The sequence below is a fragment of the Tamandua tetradactyla genome, chromosome X, assembly GCF_023851605.1.
Source record: "Tamandua tetradactyla isolate mTamTet1 chromosome X, mTamTet1.pri, whole genome shotgun sequence".
Taxonomy (NCBI): Eukaryota; Metazoa; Chordata; class Mammalia; order Pilosa; family Myrmecophagidae; genus Tamandua; species Tamandua tetradactyla.
In genome coordinates this window covers 105,764,925-105,790,231 of record NC_135353.1, presented here as the reverse complement: position 1 = coordinate 105,790,231, position 25,307 = coordinate 105,764,925, and the positions used below count along the sequence as shown (strand labels likewise).

Sequence of the window (25,307 nt, the reverse complement as noted above, 5' to 3'; positions counted from 1 at the left end):
GGATCTATATAACCCATTTCAATCATGGTCACCTTCAATATGACAATATCACTTACAGACACACTAATGAACTCCCTTGACTTCTATCCATTCCGTTATGTTTAAGCTCACCCTCATTAGCTGACCATTTACCCATCTCTAACGTCCATGTTTTTCTAGGTCTCCTATATTCTCTATTATAAGCCTCTGAGTTTATGTTTACCAAGGACATAAAAGTGAAATCAAAGCCAGACAATGACTCTGTTTGCCTGAATGTGTTTCTGCAGAAATTTAAGAGAGAGCTTACAATAGTACAGCCATGCTATGAGCCTTAAAGCAGTGAAGTCATTAAGGTCCCTGAAAATGGCTACAACACATTGTGTCATTAAAAATTTGTTCAAATTATTGTTATCTATTTTTTTTTTAGAAAAAAAGTGAAATCATACAGTAGCCATCCTTTGGTGTCTGGCTTATTTCACTCAGTGTTATGTCCTCAAGGTTTATCCATGTTGTCATATGCTTCAGCACATCATTTTGCCTTAATGCTGCATAATATTCCATTGCATGTATACACCAAATTTTGTTTATCCATTCAATTTTTGATGGGCACTTGGATTGTTTCCAGCTTTTTGCAGTTGTGAATAATGCATCTATGTGCATAGGAGTGCCAATGTCTGTGTCACTGCTTTCAGCTCTTCTGAATACATACTGAGTAGTGGAATTACTTGGTCCTAGGGCAATTCGATATTTAGTTTTCTAAAGAACTGCCAAACTATCTTCCATAGTGGCTGTACCATTATATATTCCCACTAGCAGTGCATAGATATTCAATTTCTCCACATCCTCTCCAACATTTGTAATCTCCTGTTTGCTTAATAGCAGTCATTCTTGAAAGTATGAGGTGATTCTCCTTTATTTTTCTCAGGGAAGTGCATCGTCTGGGAATTAAACCCAGATTTCCTGCATGGAAGGTGAGTATTCTACCACTGAACCTCCCAGACATCCTTAATTTTTGAAAGAAATTTTGCTGGATAAATGATTCTTTGCTCACATAAGTTATATTAGGATCTGCACTAGTCCAAATATAAGTTTTGTACTAAATAAACATTTTTGCTTTAGTCTCACACATAAGTTAAAATTTTTAAATATTAATTGCCATCTATTTTCAACACCCTATAGTAATGACATTCCTTACACAAGCATTCTTAACATATGATCATTCTGTTTTACATATATAATCAGTAATTCACAATATCATCACATAGTTGCTTATTTATCAACATGATCATTTCTTAGAATGTTTGCATCAATTCAGAAAAAGAAATAAAAAGATAACAGAAAAAAATTCTGGTTTTTTTACATACTATACCCCTTACCTAACCCTTTCATTGATCAATAGCATTTTAATCTAAATTTATCTTAACATTTGTTCCTCTTATTATTTATATTTATTCCATATGTTTTACTCGTCTGTTGATAAGGTAAATAAAAGGAGCATCAGACACGAGATTTTCACAATCACACAGGACAGCTTAATTGAGCACCATAAGTACATGGAACCTTGAGTAGGGCATACGATTTTGTAGGTTTGTTCAGAGTGATGCCCCAATAAATCCCAGAGTGATTTGAACAGTGAGTAAAAAAGTATTTGCAAAGTTCTCTTGGGAGAATGGTGAGAAAGGGGGAAAATTCAACTTCCCCAAGTGGAGGATTCTTGATATTCTCACAATCAGTGGTGACAACCAAAGCAATAGGCTGAGTTCCCAATCTTGGGGTTTGTTCATATGAAACTTAACCCCACAAAGGATAGGCCAAGCCTACTTAAAATTAGGCCTAAGAGTCACTCACAAGAGAACCTCTTTTGTTGCTCAGTTATAGCCACTCTCTCCAGCCAACACAACTAGCAAACTCACCACCCTCCCCCTGTCTATGTGGTACATGACTCCAAGGGGTGTGGACCTTCCTGGCAACCTGGGATAGAAATCCTAGAATGAGCTGGGACTCAGCAGCAAGGGATTGAGAAAACCTTCTCAACCAAAAGTGGAAAGAGCAAAATGAGGCAAAGTGTCAATGGCTGAGAGATTCCAAACAGAGTCGAGAGGTTATCCTGGAGGTTATTCTTACACATTAAATAGATATCACTTTGTTAGTTAAGATGTAATGGAGAGGCTGGAGGGAACTGCTTGAAAATGTAGAGCTGTGTTCCAGTAGTCATGTTTCTTGAAGATGATTGTTTAATGATATAGCTTTCACAATGTGACTGTGTGATTGTGAAAACCTGTGTCTATCTTTTCTTCTGAATGTAAAATTTTTGATATCCAGTCCTCTGGTTTGCTGATTCTTTCTTCTGCTAGTTCAAACCTGCTGTTGTTTGCCTCTAGCATATTTTTATCTCTTCTATTGTGTCTTTCATTCTCATAAGTTATTTTAATTTTTGCATGCTTTCAAATTCTTCTTTATGCTGACCCATTGTCCTCCTTATATCCTTTATTTTGTTTGCTGTATTTTCCTTCATCTCCTTGAATTGTTTTAGGAAATTTGTTCAAACATCATTGATTGTTTCAAATCCTATGCCTCATCTGAAGTTTTAATTTGTTCCTTTGACTGATATGGTCATATTTTCTTATTTCTTAGTGTGGTCTTTAATTTTTCTTGGTCTCTAAGTATCCGATTTTCTTGAGGAGTTTATTCTGAAGGTCAGTTTCTGTCTCCTGCCTTGGGTTTTCTTGTTGATTAACATTGTGCAAAACTCTTCATTGACATTTGGTTCAACTTGTTTTATACCTTTAGAATAGCTTGTATTTAACTGATCCAATTTTTTTCAGCTCTTATTCATCTGATTCTTGCCTTGGACATATGATATGATTTTTGAGATTGCACTAATTGTACAGTTGTTTTACCCTCAGGAGAAAGCTTCTTTTCCCATATTCCTCCTCTGGGAATGTTTTGTTATGTTCATTTTTTTTTATTTGATTCTATGTTTTACACTCCTTTTGATAGTTCTAGCTAGTTTTACCTGGAGAGCTACTTCTAGGAGGAGCATCCGCTCAGACAGGACCTTTCCAAGTCAATTTTCCTCAGCCATAGGCATAGGGATTCACAATGCATATATAGATTGGTTCCAAATTGCCCTGGGGAGAAGCCCCAGGAGGATTCCAATCTTCTTTATGACAGCTCCCAAAAAGTGTGGCATACCTAGCAGATGGTGCACTTTAGCCCGCCAACTGTTCTCTGCAGTCCTAAAGTGGTACTGTTCCTTTAATTCTCAACCAACTCTGCCTCTTCTGGGGGTGTGGTTGAGACCAAGGCTGCCAGCTGCTTTTGGCTGGGTCAGGTTGAAACTTCTACTTGGACCCCAGATCCTGCTATCTGATTCTCTAATCAGCAGGGGAAACTGTGCTGGGCCATGATCCCCCTCTCTTCTTGGGGAAATGCTGCCATTTAGCAAACAGTTCTCCACTATCTTGAGAAGTTGCTGTGTCACTCAATCAATCTCACTTTTGTCCCTTCTGCAGAGTTGAAACACAGGCTGCTAGCTGCTTTCTGTCCTGGGTGTATTGAAACTGTGGCTGTTCTCAGAGCTGGAATTCAGCAATTCAAATTTACCAATCAGAAGCCATAAACAGTGCCTTGTCTTGCCCCCTCACCCCTGCTTTCTTGAGGAAGGGTGGCCCTTCACCAAACTGTTCTCCACTAACCTGAGAAGTTACTGTGCTTCTTGATTAGCCCTATTTCTTCCCATGCTAGAAGTGAGGTTGAAACAGAGGCTTCCAGCTTCTTTCTATCCTGGTTGGGTTGAAAATTTAGGTGTGCTCAGATATGGAACCAGTCAGTCTAAATTTGCTAATCAACAGCTGCAACTGGTGCCCCACTGTGTTCTCCATACCCCATTCTTAGGAAAGAGGCTTCCATTTCCAGCCAGGGTGCAGTTCATGAGTATTCTGCTATGCCCCTGGGGAATGAGCACCAGCCCCTGCAACATGAAGAGCTCTACTCACAGATTTTCACATTTTATCAGTCTCTTCCTTCTGCTCTTCCTTGGATGGTGCATGGTTTTCTTCTGGTCTCTAAAGCCCCCCACCAATCATTATTTCAGACAGTTTCTGGCTATTTTCTAGCTTCCCTGGAGGAAGGGCTGAATCCTAGTGTTCCGACACTACCATATTGAAAAAATAAAAGCCTTTCTAATATATTTTTAAAGTTTTGAACCTATATTCTTGAGGGATATTGGTTTATACTTTATTTTTTTGTATTGACTTTGTCTGTTTGGGGCATTAGGATAAAACTTACTTCATAACGTGTATTGGGAAACATTCTCTCCTCTCCTATTTTCTGGAAGAGATTGTGTGGAATTGGTGTTAATTTGTCTTTAAACAGTTGGTAGAAATCCCCAGTGAGACCACCACATTTAGAGAATATGGGAGGGATTTTATAATTATTTATTCACTTTCATGAGTAGTTATAGGGATAATATAATTATCTATGCCATACTGGGTGAAATATGGTAACTTCTATCTGCATGGTTTGTAGTGATATCCCTTCTTTAATTCCTGATATTGGTAATTTGTGTCTTTTCTCTTATTTTTTTTGTCTGTCTTGCCAGAGGTGTGTAATTTTAATGATCATTTCAAAGAACCAGACCCTTGTTTCATTGATTTTTCTGTACTGTTTTTCTGTTTACAATTTATTTGACTTTTATCTTTTCTTTATTATGTCCTTCCTTTGTTAGTCAGGGTTCTCCAGAGAAAGAATTAGGAGATAGAGCACATATGCACACACACACACACACACACACACAACTTTTGTGAAAAAAGGAATTGGCTAACTTGGCTATGGGACCTGGAAAGTATGATCTCTGTGTTATATAGGCTACATGCTACATGAAATTCCAATTTTTAAATCTTTTGTCCGAATTCATCAGAGGAAGCTTGTTGGCTGGAAATTCCACCAAGAGGCAATATCAAATTTGAGGCATAAAGTTTTCTGACCTTTGAAACTCTCAGTTCTATCTTTTAAAATCTCCAACTGATTGGATGAGGAAAATACCCACAATATTGAGTGAAATCTCCTTAGTTAACATAGATGCAATCAACTAACTGACTGTAGATGCAAATCCCATCTACAAAATATCCTCACAGTAATAAAACAGTGCTCAGCCAAATAATAGACATGATAACCTGGTCATGTTGACACACTATATTAATCATCACACTTTCTTCTGGTTGCTTCTGGTTTATTTTGTTCTTCTATTTGCATATTCTTGAGGTGGAAGCTTAGATTATTGATTTGAGACTTTTTGTCTTCCCTAATACATGCGTTTAGTTCAACAGATTTCCCTCTTCATGTTACTTCAGCTATGCCCCACAAGTTTTGATATGCTTTTTTATTTAATTCAATTCAGTGTTATTTCCTTTGAGGACCATTTACTTTTAATGTAATTGTTGATAGCTTAAGGCTTATATGCTATTTTGTTTCAGTTTTTCTCTATGATTTTTGTTTTACTGTTTTCCTTTTACTGTTTTTCTCTGAGTTACTTAAAACCTCTTTTTAGAATTCCATTTTGATTTATACATATGTTATTTAGAAGTGTGTTGCTTAGTTTTCCAATGTTTGAAGATTTTCCTGTTTTCTGTCTGTCTGACTTATTTATAGTATGATGCCATTGTTCTTGGAGAACACAGTCTATATGCTTTAAGTTCATTTCAATTTCCTGAGGTTTTGGGGGAACCTGGAATATGTTCTATCCCAGTATATATTCCATGGGCACTTGCAAAAATTGTATATTCTCTTATTGGTTAGAATTTTCTATAAATGCTGATTGCACCAACCTGCTGATTCATGATCTTTTTGTACTCTTTTATAAACTTCCTGGTTTTCTGGCTGGTTGTTTTATCAATTGCTGACAGAGGGGTTTTGAAGTCTCCTACTATAATTATCATTTGTCTATTTCTCTTTTGAGTTCTATCTATTTTTCCTTCACATGATTTACAGCTCTATTATTTGCTGTATTTATATTTAAAATTTCTATGTCTTCTTTGTGGATTGACACTTTAATCAATATATAATGATCCTTTGTGTCCCTTTTAATGTTCTTAGCTTTTAGGTTACTTTATCTGTTATTAATATAGCCACTCTTGCTTTCTTTTGATTAATGTGTTCATGATATATCTTTTTCATCCTTTTACTTTCATCCTGCCTGTATCATTATATTTGAAGTGGATTTCTTGTAGACAGAAAGTAGTTAAGTCATGTTTATTAATCCACTCTCTCAAACTCACTCTTATATGGTATTTTGATCATTTACTTTTAATGTAATTGTTGATAGCTTAAGGCTTATATGCTATTTTGTTTCAGTTTTTCTCTATGATTTTTGTTTTACTGTTTTCCTTTTACTGTTTTTCTCTGAGTTACTTAAAACATCTTTTTAGAATTCCATTTTGATTTATACATAGAGTGAGTGCATAATATTTTAGGTGAGTGTTCTAGGTACAGTATTATATATACATAACTTATCATAGTGTGCTGGCCTCATAATACCAATTCATTTTACCCCATTTATAATATTTGCTTTAAATATTTCTTCTAGATACATTGAGAACCATATAAGAACTACATTGGATAGTGTAAAAATTGACTTAATCCATCAAAAATAACTTAAAAATCATGAGAAGTATAGTCCAGTGCCTTTACCCACATTTTTGCTTACTGTATTCTTTGTTCTTCCTGTTGTTCCAACATTTCTTCTTTTTTCTTATTCTTTCGATTTAGAGAGCTCTTTTTAGATGTTATTTTAGAATTGGCTTGGAAAAAATGTATAATAATTTCCTTTTATCTGAGAATGTCTTGATTTCTCCTTTATTCCTGAAAGATACTTTCACTGGATATAGAACTGTGGGTTGACAGTTATTTGGGTTTCTTTCAACACTTAAAAAATGTGGTGACAAAAAAATTAATTGTTTCCAATGAGAAAACCACTGCCATTTGAATTTGTTTTTCTTCCACAGGCAAGTTATATTTTCTTTTTTGCTGAATTCAATATATTTTCTTTGTCTTTAGCTTTCAGAAGTATGACAATGAGCAAGATGTATTTCTTTGAGTTTATCCTATTTGAGGTTTGCTCATCTCCTTTAATCTGTATGCTTGTCATTTGCCAAATTCAGGAAGTTTTCATCAGTTATTTCTTCATATACTTTTACAGTTCCTTTGGGAACTCTGATAACATAAATGTTAGGTGTTTTCTTATAATCCCACAAGTTCCTTAGACTTCATTTCCTTTCAGTCTAGTTTACCCTTGTGGTTCATGTTGGACAATTTCTATTTTTCTGTCTTCTATTTCATTGTCCTGTCGATTTTGCTATTGAGTCCATCCATGGAGTTTTTATATCAATTATATTTTTCAGCCCTAAAATTTCCATTTGGTTCTTCTTTATAGCTTCTATTCTTTACTGACACTTTGTAAACTTGTTGAGCCTTTCTATTTTTTTAATTTGTCAAGAGTTTTCAAATTGCTCAATGAATCATTTTATAATGGTTGCTTTAACATCTTTGTCAGATAATTCTGACATTTTGTTTTCTTTTTTTGGGGGGGAATCTATTGATTTCAGTTTTCATTCAGTGTGAGTATTTCCCAGTTGTTGGTATGGTGAGGGATTTTTTATTAGCAATTGAACATTTTGGTTATTATGTTATGAGACTCCAGATTTTATTTAAGCATTCAGTTTTAATTTGGCTTTCTCTGGCATTGTTCAAGCAGGGGAAATAGAGTGTGCCATCTCATTATTGCTAGGTGGAAGTAGAAATCTGGGTTTCCCACTAGGCCTCACTAGTGGGAGGTGCTGTTTACTACTGCTTAGCCAAGACAGGAGCTCTGACTTTCCTCTAGGCCTCCACTGATACCTCCGTGGCTATGCGGGGTAGGAGTACCTTATTACTGCTTCCTACATGGTTTCCACTGGCACCACAAGGGGAGTAGCCTCATTCCTTTGGACAGTGGTGAAAGTCATGACTCTGCTCTAGCCTTCCTCAGATACTAGCTTAATAGTGAAGGAGAGTGGTGTCTTTTTACTGTCATATTAGTGTGGAACTCCTGACTCCGTACATGCTTTTTACTGATACCATCATACCATCGGGTAGATGGCCTTGATACTGTTCAATGGGGATGAAAGTCCCAGATACCAACTCAGCCTTCTCTGATACCACCTGACCAAGGAGTGCTTGGGTACTTTACTATAGCTTGGTGAGGGTATAAGCTTAGGTTCCTCATGTGGCCTTTGCTAACATAGGTAGGGGCTGGGGCTGGAGTAAAGTAGTTAGTGCCTACTAGTTTTCTGTCTTGCTAGGCTGCCCCTTTCCTGTTCCCTTGGCAGGAGAAAGCAAACTTCTGTTTTGGCTTTTTGTCTGGGCCATTTGCTGGTTCCAAGTTGCTTGTTCCTTTAGCTAAATGTGTGGGTTATATGAGGCAAAAAGAAGCTGGAGAATTCACAACTGTCATTCCTTGAGTTCTGAGGTCCCCAGGTAAACTGTCATCTTCTCGTGACCTTTCAGAATCTTCTTATGTTTGTTTTTTTATATAACGTCATGAATTTTTAGTTTTACATAGAATGAGGAAGAGGGAAAAGTACATGTATTCCATATTTATGGAAGTAGAAATTCAAATCAATTTTATAAGTTGTTTGTAGAGGCTGTACAGTGAATGGAATTAGAGATGACACTAGCTGTGGACCTGGAACTCTAAGAGCAGGGTAGGCCCACTATGTTTGATTGCTTGAGGTTTAAATCATTCCTTTCCTCATTAGAAGGTCTCTTGGAAAGAAGGAAGAAAAGTAAGAAAAACTATCAAGCAGTTGCTGCTTTGACCTCACAGACGTGCAGATAATTGTTCTAAATGATACTGGACTGAGAGTAAAATGTTGGGCTGGGCCAGGTAAGGAGAGCAACAAGAATAGGTATCTAGAATTGAGAATTCTAAGGTTTCCTTTTTGACATTTATACCAGCATAGTTGGAATCTAATTTAGAGATGTTCTAATCAGCCACGCCAATACAATATTTTGTACAACCAAATGTACAAATTCCATCTTTGACTTGAACTCATGTGCATTATGGGGGAGGGTGAAAATTTATTTAATTAAGGCAGACTGGTTTCATATTTTGTATGCAGTGCAAAGCAATATTGTTTGTAAACTGATTGGCAGCAACACAAATTGCTTGGTTTGAAAATACACAACAAAACAATGAGCAGCTTGCAAGGCAGATTTCTGATTGTGATAAGGGATATAACTTGTAAATAGAAAGGGAAACTTGTAGGAAGAAAAAGGCATATTGGATTTCAAGCTATTTTTGTAATGACCACATGTATACTCTACCATATCTATTTTGTTATGTGTGTGGTTAAGTTATTCCTATTATTGTGTGGTTTTGAGGTTGGACTGTGGGTTTGGAATGGAGTACCAGAGAGGATTCATAGTCTTAACAGCTCAAGGATGTATTATAAATCTGTTAATTACCATGTACCTCAGAGAGAGTACAGTTTGTGGAGCTGTATATCTAGAGCTCTCATCAGCTTGAAATGATTCTGATTCTGGATTTTTCCTGGGCCAGAATTTTGGTTTGAAACAGAGTGACAAATTGATACAGCAATTTCAAGAGATACTTATTCCTAAAATTACCAACCTGGTCCCCAATAACACTGGTCTAGGAGTTAGGAGACCTATGTCCTTGACTCCTCTCTTCTACTGCCTGGTCAGACAATCATGGGTGAATAACTTCCCCCTCTCTGCAATTGAGTTTCCTCCGGTGAATAAGAAATGAATAGACTAGATTCATACCAAAGTTTATTCAAGTTCTGATATCTTCTGACTTAATTTTATAAGTAAACAAGATGCTTTGAAAATGTCTAAGGGTTTAGTGTTCTGCCAAAGACGATAAGAAACCATACCACATAGAATGATCCTTGTTTTGTGTTATTCCTTCAGTCTTAACATGTTCAAAATGAAACTCATTTTACACATCACCACTTATATCTCTCCATCCCAACCCATCAAGCCCACCCCACCTGTGTTCCCTATCTTGGTTAATAATACCGCCTTATATGTAGCTGCCATATCTACAAATAGTGAAGTTATACTTGACTTTTTTTCTTTCCTTGAAGCTTGGTAAATGTTGTAGTCCCTTTCTAAATTACTCTGTTCTCCATTTTCTGCCTGCCGATTTCCTAGCCTTTCTTCAATCTTTTAAAGTTTAGTGTAAATCTAGATTCCTCTGAGAAGCTTTCCCTTACCTCATGGGCCCTCTTTCCAGAGGTATTTATGTATCATTTACCTATGCCTGTTGTTCTGGTTTCTAAGCTGCATAAAGCAGATACCCTGAAATAGGTTGGCTTTAAACAATGGGAATTTATTAGCTTACAGTTTGAAACTATGAGAATGTCCAAAATCAAGGTGTTATCCATGTAGTGTTTTCTTCCTGAAGACCAGCTGCCAATAATCCCTAGTTCTGCTACATGACAAGGTATCTGACAGTTTCTGACTCTCCATACCTTCTGAGTTCTACTGATTTCAGCTTCTTGCTTGCCTCGCTTTCTCTCTCTCTCTCTCTCTCTCATTTTTAAGGACTCCAGTAATAGGATTAAGACCCACTTTTGGCCACCTTAAATCAAATAACCTCATCAAAAGGTCCTACTTCCAATAGGTTTACACCCTTAAGAATATATGGATTAAGGACATGATTTTCTGGGGTACACACAGTTCCAAACCACCGCACCTAGTGGTTATGATGCTGAATTATAATTTATGCAGTTAATGTGTGCCTTCCCTACTAAACTGATTGCTTTTTGAGGGCAGTCAATTGCTTATCTCTGTGTCCCAGGGCAAGTATTTGTTTAATTGAATGCTTATGCACTTTTCCATAAAAGAGTACTTCCAAGCTCTCAGGCCCTGTATACTTTTCCTCAAGCACTGGGAAGGGGAAACCTATCCACCTTATCTGAAGACATTATTGTGTCAGAGATATCATGACTCCCTTCAAGTAACTTAAGAGCTTTAATGCAGAGGATGTATAAGATTTGATTTAACTCTGTGGGCCCAAATGCCAGATAAATGTGTAGATGCTATAGGGAGACATTTCAGGTTAAGGGAAAAAAAGAGCTTATTAGGATTGCCATAAGGGAAACAGGCTGCCTTAAGAAATGTTGAGTACTCGGTCACCAAAAATGTGTGAGCAGTATCTGGACAGACACTTGAGGAAAATATTCAAAGAAAATTTAGAGCATCATATGTCTGAGTCAGACTAAATAACCTTTAATGTCTCTCTATAATATGTTTATTAAAAAGATAGAGTAGAATAGAACTGTCTCATATTCTCCCATTAGTTCTCTAATCCTTTAGCTTTCTCTATTGCTGTTGATGCACTATTACCAAATCAGCATCCTAGGCTCAATAAGCACAGTCATTTATCCCTCTATCTCCTCATTCCAGTTTTGTCAGTTGCCAAGTTCTATAGTTTCTACCTTCACACCATCACATCCTCACTGACCTTGTTCTAATTTAGTTGTCTTTACCTCTGTTTTGGAACATGACAACAGTTTCCTAACTCCTGAGCATAACTATCAAGATAATAATCCTAAAATTCCATACTAATGATATTACTCTTATGCTCAAAAGCCTTTAGTGATACCACACTACCTTTAGAGAAAGGAAAAAAATTCTTTAACCTGACATTCAAAAGTTCTTCAAAAATCTGGTCCTGATCAGCTGCATCTCCCCCTACTTCTCTGAATGATAGCACTATTCTGGCCAAACTGTAATATAGAATGCTCACAGAACAAACCTTAAGCTTCACTTTTCTTCCCCCTATTTCTTTATCTAAATCTTATATCTACCCTTTAAAATTCATCAAAAATGCCACCTCTTCCAAAAGACCTATCGTAATTCCTTACCCTCTCTATCACTTTCTGGAGGTGTTTCTTTGTCCTGTAAATTCTAGGAGTACTTTTTATTAGTTTGCTCTGTACAGTTTTACCTTTCATTTTGAACTTATCTGTGCTTATATTTAAAGATGTTTTCTTATAAACAGCACATGCTTGGGTCTTGATTTTTTTATCTAGTCTGACAAGTGCTGACTACCCAAAATAACATTTTTTATTTACACTTTTTATGATTATTATGATGTCTAGCTCATACAGTAACAATAAAAACAGCTAACATTTGTTGATCCTTATCAGCCACTACTATAAATATTTTATATATGCTATTTCATTTATGTCCTTACAACTACTTTAGAAGGTAGGTACTATTAATATCCCCATTTTGCAGATAAATAATTTGAGGCTTGGAGATGTTAAGTATTTTGCCCAATTATACACAGGGAGGTAAAGTAATTTGCTCAATAAATAAGTACATGTGTAAGAAAAGGAACTGTTAAGACTAAGGCAAGTCAAGTTTTCTTGTTCCCTGTCCTTTCTGGACTATACTGTTTGAGAATAAACAATTTCTCCATTATTCCAACCCTACATGAGAAATCCTAACACCATTATTTGAAACTAGGAAACCAGGAAGGGAAGATTAGAATAGATGATTGTAAATGATGGAAATGAAGGTGGGAATATCAGAGAAGTCATGATTTGGGGGAGGGGAGTAGAACTGGAACTTGAGTGGCAGACACACTGGGCTCAATTTTGGCTCCTTTACTTCCTGGTTGTGTGATTTGGGGCTTTAATTCCAATGATCCTTAGTGAGCAGATTGGAATATGAAAAAAAAAGTAAGTTAAAATACACAGACCTGTTAAGACAAACCTGACTTTTGGTGTCCATATAAATATCATAATCCACATGACTTCTGGCATGACATTTGCCTCTGTGCAGTCTTAAGCAAATCTTTCTCTCTCTGGGCATAATGGTTTAAACAGTAACATCAGAAGTTTCAACTGGTTATCCTCTAAAGGGCCCTTTCACTCTGATATCCTGTGAAAAAACATGGGATAAATTAGACTGGTTGATCTTCATAAGAGTCAATGGGCAGTTTGGAGAACTTATGCCACAGTTTATTTCCTTCCTTGTCTTGGAAAGAAATAAAAAGTGCCATGAGTTATCATCATTGTCATCATGGTCATCAAAAAAAACATTTCCTGTGACCTACTGTGTGCAAATTATAGTGGGTAAGATTAATATTTGAGTAATATATAGTGTATATACAGTGTACGTAGAATACCTACTTAATAATTGGTTACATTTAGGCAACACATGAAAATTTACCAAGAATCTTCATGCCCATTAATGTCCTTTCTTTTTCATAACAATTTCTATAGGTACCTATTATTATCCCTATTTCACAGATAAAGAAACTAAGTTTTAAGTGATTTAGTAATTTCTCCTAAAGTCACACAGTTAAAAATGAAATGGGGCCAATACCAACACCCAGAGTCTGAGTCTAAGCCTTTTTACTATACTGAAGGTGCATTACACCATATATGAAGATTTATAAAGAGCTTTTACATACATTAGCTGAATCGATTGTGTAGAATACTGTTTCTGCACTCAGAAACTTATATTCTACTTGGGGAAGCCAGACATAAAGAAAGCAGGTGAAAAATACCAAGTGTATCGTACAGAGTATGTAATAGAGGGGAAGGGAAGAACCCTGGAGGAGCACAAGGGAAGTATTCCATTGTAAAGGTGGGAATTTCACTGGGTCTTGGAGTATAAGGAGTTTGGGATAGCATAAGAGAAAAAGGGTAGGCCTTCCAAACAGAAATAATAATTTGAGGTGTAGAGGAATAGGATGCATGTTAAAGGAATAAAAAAGAAATTGGTTGGAACAAGATAAGATTTGGTAGGGGAATATTAAAAATTGTGGGAGAGTCTAGATTGTGGGATATCTGGAATGAGAGGTTATGTACATCCTATCAGACACCAGTATTTAATTGCCTTCTGAGGAGAAGGTCTATGAGGACCATAGTGAGTGTGGTAGTTAGATTCAGTTGTCAACTTGGCCAGGTGAAGACACCTATTTTTGTTGCTGTGGACATGAGCCAATGGTATGTGAACCTCATCTGTTGCTGATTACATCTGCAGTGGGCTAGGAGGTGTGCCTGCTGCAATGAATGATGTTTGACTTAATTGGCTGGGGCTTAAATGAGAGAGGTCAACATAGCACAGCCCAAGCAGCTCAGCATACCACATCTCAGCACTCACAGCTCAGCCCAGGCATTTGGAGATACAGAAAGAAATCACCCCAGGGAAAGTTGTTAGAACCAGAGGCCTGGAGAGAAGGCCAGCAGAGACCATCCTGTGCCTTCCCATGTAAGAAAGAGCATCGGTTGAAAGTTAGCTGCCTTTCCTCTGAAGAACTATATGTCAACTAAATTAATCCCCTTTTATTGAAAGCCAATCCATCTCTGGTGTGTTGCATTCCAGCAGCTAGCAAACTAGAACAGTGAGGTCAACTAAACTCCTGAAGGTCACACATCCTATTCATGGCAGAGCCAAGATTTGACCATGCCTTCCTCTCTCCTCAGTCAGGGCACTTTCCAACAAATTCATTGTCCAGTCTTGTCTATTTCAGGGATAGTAAGAAGCAGTGGTTTATACCAAACATCAAGATATTTGGGGAGATTTTTTTCACTACTAATGCTCCTCAAAGCACCTGGTCAGTAATCTTAACCTCCTCTACTTTGGAGAGGTTGGGAAGCCGTGTGTCAGCTCCATCTCCTCATCCCTTCTTCTGACCAATTGACATTAGGTTTTTAACTGCTTGAATCTATCCTCAACATTCCTTAGTCTCAGTAGGTACTTTAGAGTTCCCCAAGAAAATGAGACACAGACTGCAACAACTAGATAGAAAATTGAGAGAGTTGGTGTCAATTACAACAAGATATTAAAGAACATTTTCTCCTTTTCTAAGGTACATTTTACCTTGATGGTTTTTAAAATAAATATCGTTTGAAAAATGAAGAAATCCTTTTTGTCTGTGACTGAATCACTCTGGAAGTTCCAGGAATCATCTTTGCTTATTGCAATGCTTGCTTTCAGTTTCAGCTCCCTGGGACCACTCCCTTGCTCCTTGTCCCTTTCCCACTCCCAGTCTTGCAGCTCCCAGAATGTAATTCATTGATGCCCCGTTGTTAGCAAATACAACAACTGATAAATCAATAGAATTTGGGGTATAGTACTATCAGGAATTTCATGTTAACTATAGGGTCTCTGTGTATATTTGGCTATTCATTGACTGAAAAATGTCTTTCCTAAGCTTCTGATTGAAGTTTCAGAATGAGCAAATTAAAATGGCATCAGAGAATCTGTACCTGATTTGGAGGGGAACCAAGGAAGCAAGCTGTTCTTCTGACACGGATGAAAGAGCCTATCTCAAGTATATCTGAACCCACTCAAAATTGTGAAATAACATGATCTCAGGGCCCAAGCCCTGGGAGATGTCTTCTGGAGAGGCAGCTGGAGAGCTACAGGGGAAATACAAATTCTTGTCCATTTTCATCTAATCCCACGCAGATATAATCTCATCCCTCAAGAAACTTATCTCTTAATCAAATTCTGTGTAAAGAGTAAAGGGAAAAAAAGTACCTCAAACCAATTTGTGCTTTATTTTTAGCTCAGTTAGCCACCCGAGTCATTAACTGGGCTATGGCTTCAGGGCTTCCCTGAAGGAGAACTCAAAGGACTTTGAGCCCTAGTTCAAGCTGTCTATCTTTCTTCAGGTTTTCAAACAACTTAGAACTTGAACATTAAGATTCAAACCGCAGGGTCCTCACTTTCATTTTTATTAAAGTGCCTGTTTTAACAAAGTATAATTTCCTTAGTACCAGCCTGTTATCTCTGAGGTTCAGAGCCCCATAAGTTTGACCTAATTGAATTGGCTACTGTGCTCAAATCTAATTTCACATATTGCAAAAATACCTTTTAGTCAAGGAGTTCTCTTAGATATTACAATGAAATCCACACTTCTCATTCTGAACATTCTTTTATTTGTGTTCGTAAACTTGAGGAAGTCAAATTCCATTTCTAGACCTCAGCTCTCCCTTATGTAAAATGGAAGGAGGAAATGGTCTATTAAATGAATGTTTCTCAAACTCTGTAATACAACAGAATCACTGGAGTAATATGTTAAAAATATGCATACCTAGGTATCAGCCACATTAATTCTAATTTAGAAAGCCTCGGACATGGCACTGAGAGTCTGATATTTTTAAAAGTTTCCCAGATGATTATTATGGATACTACTGGAATTAATGCTCTCTAAATGGCCATAAAAATCTAAAGATCAAGAAATGAATGTCTCCTGAATAAATGTTGTCATATAAATGGGCCATTCAATTTCCTGGGATCATTATACCTATTATTCAATGCATTTAAACTAGCCAGAGCTCTAAAAACCCTTTTTGATGATGAAGATAGTGACTAAAACTGAAAAAAATCAGAAGAGAAATGCAGGGCTGGAAATGTGTGGAAAATAGGGAAATGATATTATCTATTGTCCTTCTCCAGGAGGGTTTTCCATTTTGAACACTACACAAAGCCCCACTGACCCAGCAGTAGGGGAATATGTGACATTTTCAATTTATATAAAAAGAATTAGCAATATGAGTGAGGCAAGGTGTGGATTAATGTATTTCAAGTGATCCAGGTAGGGTTTCTAAGTGATGAGAGACTTACATGAGGCTCCTAGCCCCTCTAACCACCACACACTCCAGAGCTGTCTGATAGTATCTCCTTGGCCCCTATTCCCCCAATAATTATTAAAATCAAGTCCAGTGCATAGACTGTGTCTGGTTAGAATAAGACCTCAATCTTCTCCTATAATGCTGCTTTTTCCCAGAGTGTTCCAGCCAACAGAGTTCATCTCCATGGAAACCGGTGCTTTGACTCAGCCCAAGGATTAAGATGACTTCATTGCACACACCTGATAAGGGGAGGTGGGATTTACTATATAGAGAAAGTTCTTAGTCCAAACAGCCATAGAGTCAAGAAGTCACCATGTCTATTCCTGTTATGAAGGACAGCCTTGTAGCCCACAGATTTCCTGCCCTAAATAATCCCCACAAGATACCTGTGGCCTTCCTCCTACCTGTTTCCCCCCTATTCAATATCTGGGTATTTTGAAAGCTTGAAATTTCAAAGCCCTGAAGAAACAGCCGACTTCAACCAAGGGCAACTTTATTGCCACCAGAGGCAGCACTTTTTAAAGCCTTTATTACATGGAAGATAATAGCCTTTATTAATGGAAGATGAATTAGCCCGGGTAAAGGTGGTCCAAAGTGATAGAATTTAGGCCAATAAGTGAAAGCCATAGGAAGAAAGATTTCAGCACAAAATTTTGGGGAAAGCATACAACATTTACTGATTGTGCCTATATGGCAAGCCTCTTTTTGATGTACAGTTTTTACTTGTTAATCTTCCTGACAATTCAATGCAAAATAAAATAATATAATGTGTGTGATGTGATATGAAATGATTAATATATAATATGATATGATATAATATAATATAAGGTAAGGTTAAGTAAGGTAGTATAATATATTATAAGCCATATTTCCCAGATTTTGAAATAATTTACAAAATCACTCACTGGTAGTTAGCAGAACCAGTATTCAACCCCAGACCCCACAGAAAGTAAATGTTTTCTCCTATAATTTTTAGTCTTGCATTTTGCATTTAAATCTATGATCCATTTATTTTGTATCAGTTATTTTGTATTTGTGAGGTTTAGTTTGTCATCCAAATGCGTCTTTTTTAATATGTAGAGGTAAAAATTCAGATCCTGTTCTAGAGTGGAAAAGTTGAGTCGTTGAGAAGCTAATTTGTTCACTATAATCATGCTGTTGCCATCATTCAGGATAAGTTGCATATTTCCAGGCATAATTTTCATATTTGACCAGTGGGAGAAGAGTCCCTCTATTTTTGAGGCAAAATGTGCTTAGAGAATTTCCTGCCATTTGAGAGGGGCAGTATGTTCAAAATTATCATATCAGGGTCAACTGATCTAGCATCTTAGAGCAAGTGCCTCTTCCTACATTCTTGAGCATTTACCCAAGAGACTAAACCTATACATAGTTGTTCATAATAGTCAAACACTGATAACAACCAAAATGTCCAAAAATGGGTGAATAGTTTAACAAGCTGTGGTGTATACATACTCTGGAATATGACACAGAAACAAAATGAATGAACTAAGGTAAACCCAAAATTTGAATGGATCTCCAGGGCATTTTGCTGAATGAAAACAAAAAGCCAATCTCAAAAGTTCACATTATTCTATTTATATAACTTTCTCAAAATAATTGCTAGAGCTTGTGGTAGAAGAGAATGTGGTGTGACTATAAAGGAGTAACATGAAGGGCATATTTGGATAAGGAAATAGTTATCTAATTTTTTTGGTTTCTTGTACTTTTTATTTTTAAATAAGTTCAAACTTATAAGACAGCTGCAAAAATAATATGAAACTCATACAGAGGATTTCAACATACCCCCATCTATACACCCAGCTCCACCAATAATAGCATTTTGTCATGTTCACTGTATCATTTTATCTATTCATCTATCAATACATCTATGTATCTACCTATCTATTTAATTATCTAGCAATTTTATAAGCATTTGAGACTAGGCTTTATACATCATCTTACTTGAACACGTAATGTCCATTTTTGAGAGCAAGGATTTTCACTTACATAACCACCTTAAGAACACTTGTCAAGTTCAAGAACTTTAACATTGATATATAACTTTCAGCTTATATTCAACTTTTTCATATATCCCTATAATGTCCTTTTGACCCTTTTCTCCTCAACTATAAGATCCAGTCCAGGATCATGTGTTGCATTTAGTTTTTATTAACTTTTTAGATGCTGTTTCTTTTTTTATTGTGAAAACATGTATTCAACATAAACCTCCCCATCCCAACTACTCCCAAGTATACCATTCAGGCAGATTAATAAAATGCAAACGTTGAACTACCTTCACTACTATCTGTTACCAGAAATTTCCCATCACCCCAAACAGAAACCTGTACCCATTATGCATTGACACACCATTCGTCCTCCCCCTCCCCCACCCCTGGTAACCTGTACACTACTTTCTGTCTCTATGAATTTGTATATTCTACCTGTTTCATATAAGTGGAATGATACAGTATTTATAACTTTGTTTCTGACATTTCACTCAACCTGATGTCTTCAAAGTTCATCCATTTAGTTTCATATATCAGAACATCATTCCTTTCTAAGGGTAAATAATATTCCATTGTATGTGTGTACCACATGTTGTTTAGCCATTCATCTACTGATGGAAATATGGGTTCCTCCAGACTTTTGGCTATTGTAAATAGTGCTACTATGGACATCGGTGTAAAAGTATCCGTCTCAGTCCATGCTTTCAATTATTTTGCATATGTCCATTGAATACGGATTTCCAGATCTTAGGGTAGTTCTCTGTTTAATTGTTTTAAAAGAACCAAAATGCTTTCCACAGTGCCTGCACCAATTTACATTCCCACCAACAATATATGAGGGTTCTGATTTCTCTGAATCCTCACCAGCAGTTGTTATTTTCCATTATTTTAATAATAGCCATTCTATTGGGTGAGAGATGATGTCTCATTGTGGTTTTGATTTGTATTTACCTAATGGCTAATAATGTAGAACATTTTTTCATGTGCATATTGGCCATTTTTATATCTTCTTTGGAGAAACTTTATTCAAGCTCTTTAACCATTTTTAAAACTGGATTGCATATCTTTCTGTTTTTGAGTTGTAACACTTGTTTATGTATTCTGAAGATTAAACCCATATTAGCTATATGGTTTCTTTGCTGGTTTGAAATTATGTATGTATCCTAGAAAACCCATGTTTTAATCCTAATCTCATTGTGTAAAGGCAGATGTTTCTTCTAATCCCTATTCAGTATTGTATATTTGAAACTGTAATTAGATCATCTCCCTGGAGATGTGATTTAATCAAGAGTGGTTGTTAAATTGTATTAGGTAAAGACATGTTTCCACCCATTTGGGTGGGTCTTGATTAGTTTCTGAAGTCCTATAAAAGAGGAAACATTTCAGAGAATGGGAGATTCAGAGAGAGCAGAACAACATAGCCATGAGAAGCAGAGAGCCTATCAGCCAGCGACCTTTGGAAATGAAGAAGGAAAATGTCTTCTGGAGAGCTCCATGGACAGGAAGCCAGGAGAAGAAGCTAGCAGATGATGTTATTTCACCATGTGCCCTTCCAGATGAGAGAGGAACCCTGACCGTGTTCACCATGTGCCTTTACAGATGCGAGAGAAACTCTGTGTTTGCCATGTGCCCTTCCACTTGAGAAAGAAATCCTGAACTTCATTGGCCTTCTTGAACCAAGGTATCTTTCTCTGGATGCCTTAGATTGAACATTTCTATAGACTTGCTTTAATTGGAACATTTTCTGTAGAACTGTAAACTAGCAACTTATTAAATTCCCCTTTTTAAAAGCCATTCTGTTTCTGGTATATTGCATTCTGGCAGCTAGCAAACTATAACAGTTTCCAAACATTTTCTCCCATTGTGTTGATTGTTTTACACTTTCTTGATAATGTTCTTAAAGACATGAAAGTTTTAAATTTTGATGAAGTCCAGTTTGTTTTTTTTTTCTTTTCTTCCTTGTGCTTCTGATGTAAAATCTAAGAATCCATTGCCTAATAAACATCCTGAAGATGTTCCCTTATGTTTTCTTCCAGGAATTTTATAGCTTCATTTCTTATATTTAGGTCACTGATACATTTATCCACATTTATTCTTTTGCATTTGGATATCCAGTTTTCCCAGCACCATTTACTGAAGGGACTATTTTTTACCGATTGAATGTAATTGAATCTCCTGTCAAAAATTATTTGGGAATAGGTGTTTGGGTTTACTTCTTTGCTCATAATTCTATGGAAATATCTTTCCATTTATTTAGTTCTTCCTTAACTTCTTTCAGTAATGATTTATATTTTCTTGCATACAAATCTGTCACATCCTAAGTTAAATTTATTCTAAGATATTTGATTCTTTCAGTGCTATTGTAAAGGGAATTGTTTTCTTGATTTCTTTTTTGGATTGTTGATTTCTGGTGTATAAAAGCATAACATTACTTTTTATACACTTGCATTTTAGATCTTGGAGGAATTAAAAGTGGAATTACCTGTCAAAAATACAACAGGACTGGCATTTATATTGATTAATGTAATCATGTTTACTAGGCATCTTTTTTTCTTCTTGTGGCTTTGCTTTATTTTTGTTGTCCTTTCCTTTCACCTTGAAAAGCTCCTTTAGCATTTCCTGTAAGGCCTATATGGTATTTATGAGCCCCTTCAACTTTTGTTTATCTGAGAATGTCTAAAACTCTCTTTCAAGTTTGAAAGACAGTGTTGGCATGCACAGTAGATTCAGTTATGTATCCCATCAAAAAACATGTTATTTATCTTAAATCATTTCTGTGGCATGAACTCACTGTAAGTAGGAACTTTTGAAATGTCAATTTTAGATAAGTTGTGGCCAATTGAATCAGGATAGGCCCTAATTCTTATATTGGAAATCTTTTAGAGAAAGTCACAGAGAAAACATAAAGAGCAAGAAGGTGGAAGTCAACAGAACACGGAAGTGAAAGAAAATACTGACATGCATTGCCATTTGACAGAAAAGCCAATGTCCTGAGGATCAGCAGCAGCCAGCTCCAGAATGCCAGAGTCTTCAAGTAAAAAACTGTATTTGGGTAAAAGGCTTTATTTTAGACTTTTATTAGTCTCAAAACTGTTAGCTAATAAATTCCTATTGTTTAAGCCAGCCCATTGTATTGTGTTTGTTTTAGTAAAATAATACACCATATGAAGGATTCTTGGTTGGCAATTTGTTTTTCCTTTTAGCTCTATAAATATGTCATCAGACTGCCTTCCTGGGTCCATGATGTCTGATGAGAAATCCAAACTTAATGCTACTGAGTCTCCCTTGTACATGACGCTTGCTTCTGTCTTGTGACTTTCACGGTTCTGTCATTAAATTAAGAAAGTCCTCAGCCATTATTTCTTCCAATAGTCTCACTGCCCCTTTCTCTTCCTTCTACTTCTGGGACTCCCACAAGGTGCATATTAGTATGCTTGATGTTTTCTCAAAAGTTTTTCAGGCTGTGTTTACTTTTCTTCACTAGAATTTCTTTTTGTTATTCAGGATGTATGATTTCAACTGTCATCTTCAAATTCATTGATTCTTTTGCCACCTCCTATCTGCCATTGAACACTTGGGGGTATTTTTGTTGTTGTTGTTACTATGGTCTTCAGCTCTCTTTGGTTCCTTTTCAAGACTTTTATCTCTTTTATTGTTATTCTCTCAGTGTTCATCTGTCATTTTCCTAATTTCCTTCAGTTTTCTGTCCATGGATTATTTTATCTCTTTGAGCATGTTTAGGACCATTTTTTAAAAAGTTTTGTCTGTTATGTCCCAGGTCAATCTTCTACATTCATTTTTCTCTGATGCTTTATCCTATCCCTTTACATGGGTTGTCATTTCCTGATTTTTGTATGTTTTGTAATCTTTTGTTTCAACCTGACCAGTTTGATGTTTTAATGTGTTACCTCTTAAATTTAGACGTTAAGGAGTCTTTCCCATATGTTTATATTCAACTATTGTTATGACAAAGATTTCTTTGAATGCCAGGAGCCTACAAAAAGAATAAAAAGAAAACATCTTATGTCGTCTTTGCAGATTGTCCCATGTTCTCTTACAGTTTATTGATATAATAAGTGTATAGAGTAGTGTGAGGCAAAAGAGTAGTGCTTCCTCAATTTTTTCTGCATATGCATCTTTTCTTAGGCATTCTTGCATGGCCTTATGAATTCCCCTTCTTACATGGATCTTAAAGTCCCCTTTTCTCTGGGAAACTGAGTATGTCACACAACCAGAAATCGTTTGTACAGGAAGTTGTGATTTAACTGTTTTCCTACAGTATTCTTTAAGAGAGCTCTGTAAGGTGCCTCTGTGCACAGGGCAAGTTCTGGGATGGCAAACCCATGATGAGTTTCCAGGTTTAGTGCTTCACATCATCAGCAGAAAGACTGACAAAAACATAAATGCATCCACTATGTATGTTAGGGTTACTCTACTCCCTCCAGAAAGTGGACCAGGGATCCACACTGGAAGGATGAGCTGGCTCTCCTCTTATCCAGTGTGGGAATAGGTAGAAGCCATCAAAGGTGCCATGAGGATGTTTTCCTACCTTTTTTAATTTGCATTTTTCTTAATTTGATGCTGTTCCTATTACTGCAACCCTTGAACTGTTCTACACATGTTTAAGAGAGATACGTTTCCAAGTTCTTGCTGGTTATTCAAAGTTACTGTGAGACCTGGAGCCCTGAAACATCTCACCCCATCATCTTGATTGATGTGGGTACCTAGTTCTGTGTCTTTTATTTACTACAGAAGTTCTGGGCTTACAAAACAATCATGAATAAAATAGAGGATTCCCATAAAACATTTTACCATCAACATCATGCATTGGTGTGAAACATTTGTTACAATTTACGATAGCATATTTTTAAAATTGTACTGTTAATTAAAGTCGATGGTTTAACTTAGGGTTTATTGTGCAGTGTAGTTCCATAAATTTTTAATTTCTATTCTGTTACCATATTTACAATCTAACATTTCCCCTTTTAATCTTAGTCAGGTGTATATATATATATACTTCAGTGTTATATATTGCATTCACACTATTGTGATACCATAGCCACCATCCATGACCAAAATATTTCCATCATTCAAAATAGGAACCATGTATATATTTTAAGCTTTAACTTTTCATTCCCTATCCACACACCCTACCCGTACCTTGGTAACCTATATTGTAGATTCTGACTCTAGAATTTGTTTATCCTAGTTGTTTTAAATCAGGGAGATCATATAGTATTTGTTTTTCTCTGTCTGACTATTACACTCAACATGATGTCTTCAAGGTTCATACATGTTGTTGCATGTATCAGGATTTCATTTCTTTTTATGGATGAATAATATTCCATTATATATCACATTTTCTGTATGCATAGGTTAATGGACACTTGGTTTGTTTCTATCTTTCACAATTGTGAATAATGGTGCTATGAGACTATCATCGTGCAAATATTGGTTCAAGTACCAGCTTTTAATTATTTTGGGTACATACTTAGTAATGAGATTGCTGAATCATTTGGTAGTTCTATGCCTAGCTTTCTGAGGAAACATGAACCTGTCTTCCACAGCAGTTGTACCATTTTATATTGCCACCAGCAATGAATCGAATGTTCCTGTTTCTCCACATCCTCACCAATACTTATTTCCCATTTTAAAATAGCAGTCAGTTCTAATGGGTGTAAAATGTTCTTTCATTTTGATTTTGATTTGCATTTCCTTGATGGCTAATGATTCTGAGTATTTTTTCATATGCTTTGGGGACATTTGTATATCTTCTTTAAGGAGATGTCTAGCCAAGTCTTTTACCCATTTTTAAATTGTGTTGTTTGTGGTTTTGGTGTGAATTTGAAGGGTTTCTTTAAACAGTGTTGTTATTAATGCTTTATTGGTTATACAGAATATAAGCATTTTTTCCCATTGTGTAGGATTTCATTTTTCTTTCATGATCAAGTCCTTTGTGGATATTAATTTTTGTTAGGTCCCATTTATCTAATTTTTCTTTTGTTCCTTGTACTTTGGGTGTAAAATCTAAGAAACTGTTGCCTAATACACAGTTCTGAAGATGTTTCCCTACATTTTCTTCTATTAGTTTGAGTTCCAACTCTAATATTAAGGTCTTTGATCCATTTTAGTGGACTTTTATATAAGTGTGAAGTAGGGGTCCTCCTCCTTTATTTTGCAAATGGAAATCCAGTTTTCAAAGCACCATTTGTTGATGAAACTATTCTTTCTCAATTGAGTGGTCTTTGCCACTGGGTCCAATAACAGTTAGCCATAAATGTCAGGATTGATTTCTAAGCTTTTAATTCTATTTCATTGGTCTATATGTCTGTCCTTGTGCCACTATTATCCTGTTTTGAAAGCTGTACCTTCGTAATAAGTTTTAAGATCAGGAAGTGTGAGTCCTCAAACATGATTCTTCTTTTTCATGATGGCTTTAGCTATTTTGGGTCCCTTATCCATCTATATAAATTTGATAACTGGCTTCTATAGTCCTGGAAAGAAGGTTGTTGTCTTGATTGGGACTGCATCGAATCTATAAATTGATGGGATATTATTGATATCTTAACAGTATTGGTTTTCTAATCCATGAACAAGGAATATCCTTCCATAGATATATATCTTCTTTAATTTATTTTATCAGTGTTTTGTTGTT

At 36.2% G+C, this 25,307-nt stretch overlaps 1 non-coding gene across 1 annotated transcript; it reads left to right on the top strand.

The window, feature by feature from the left end:
- The first annotated feature begins 224 nt into the window (after positions 1-224).
- On the top strand, positions 225-354 carry LOC143672369 (small nucleolar RNA SNORA33). Its single transcript, XR_013169823.1, has one exon. It is a non-coding gene; the product is annotated as a small nucleolar RNA SNORA33 (small nucleolar RNA).
- Positions 355-25,307: the final 24,953 nt, after the last annotated feature.